Source organism: Chrysochloris asiatica, unplaced genomic scaffold (assembly GCF_000296735.1).
Source record: "Chrysochloris asiatica unplaced genomic scaffold, ChrAsi1.0 scaffold00195, whole genome shotgun sequence".
NCBI lineage: Eukaryota > Metazoa > Chordata > Mammalia > Afrosoricida > Chrysochloridae > Chrysochloris > Chrysochloris asiatica.
The window spans coordinates 2242796-2244486 of NW_006408713.1; positions in this window are offsets into that span (position 1 = coordinate 2242796).

Below are 1691 nucleotides of genomic sequence, written 5' to 3' on the forward strand. Positions count from 1 at the left end.
TTTTTTTTTTTTTTTTTTTCACAAACTTTTGGAAATCTATATTCGTTGCTGGCTGTGTTTTTCTGGAAATTCTTGACTGAGGCGGGGTTTCAGGAACAGCTAGTTACAGAAGTTTCAGCTACGGGGGCAGTAATTCAAAGCATGGGTTATCTCTTAGTTCAGAAGTTCAATCCTCTTCCAGGCATCATGTTTAGAAGTCCTGTGCTTACGATGCCCAAGGTGAAAAGGGTTTTGTACTTTTTTAATAATATGAATAATTCCAAAAATCAATGGCTAAACTATTTTTGTGATAAGGCCATGAAAGCACACAGCAGGCTGTTTAAGAAATCCAGTATCTTAACAATCAGCACATTTCCCTCAAACAAAAGAAGTACTATGGGATGATAGAACTTTCCTAAGAAAATCATGTTTTCATCTTGACTCAATTGAGTTTTAAAGGTTCTTGTAACAGCTTTTTGTTCATTGTAAGCAACCTCATATTCAACAAAATTAGGAGTTAGCCAAATACAAGTATAAGCAGATGAGTGTAGTGAGATAGAACAGGAAAATGGAGAAGTTTCCAGGGTTTTATTGCCTTCTCTCTGGCAATAGAATTTCTGGGATTCTCCACTTGGAAGGATGGTCTGCCTCTTAACCCCTGGAACTCAATGTATTTTTTATTGTGACAAATCACATAGAGTGAAAATATTTGCCATTTCAGCAGTCTTCACACTGAATAATCAACTACGTTCTTTACGTTGTCTTGTCATCAACCTTATCCATTTCCAAACTTTTTTAGTAGAATTCCGTTTAATTTAAATATGTTTCATTGCACTACACAATGTATGTGAGCTTCAAAATGTCAGGATCATATGTGGGCTTGCCATCAGTTATTTGAGCACCTGGCATGGTTCCTTCTCAGATTTCATGCGTATTGGAAATCTGAATTTAGGCTACTTCTCCATCACCCACCTGTCACTGTGTAGTCATGTGTTGACTTGTATGTGGTTGTAATGCTGGAAGCGGTATCACTAGTATTTCAGATGCTAGCATGGTCAACCAGGGCTGACAAGTTTCAGCAGAGCTTTCAGACTAACATAGATTAGTAAGAAAGACCTGGCAATCTACTTCCAAAAATTAGCCAATGAAAACCTAAGGACCACAGCAAAATAGGGTCTAATATAGTGCTGAAGTCTAAGCCTTGTAGGTTTGACAAAACAACCCAGTTGCTCGCTAGATGATTCTGACTTAGTAAGCCTCATGTATTTCAGAACAAATCTCTGATGCATAGAGTTTCCAATGACTCTGCTCATTCAGAAGTAGTTCGCCAGGTCATACTTCCAGTGCACCTTTGTGTGGATTCGAACCGCCAGCCTTCTGGTCTGTAGCCAAATGCTTCCCCATTTCCACCACCCAGGGATCACCTTTAGGTTGGAACTCATTCAAAATACAGAGTGACCTTAACAGTGGATTCAAAGATACAAATGGGTCTGAAGATGGAACAGGATGAGGCAATATCTTTTTCTGTACATGGGGACCCCATGAGTGGCAGTTAATTTGATAACAACTATAGTTCTCTGTGATAGTTAAGGTTTTACGTTAACTTAACTAAGCTGGATTCCAAGTGGTTTGGCAGTAGAGATGTGATGATCCCTATGGTGAAATTTAAAATAGTGAAGTTAACCTTATGATGATTGGCTGTGAGCAGGCAT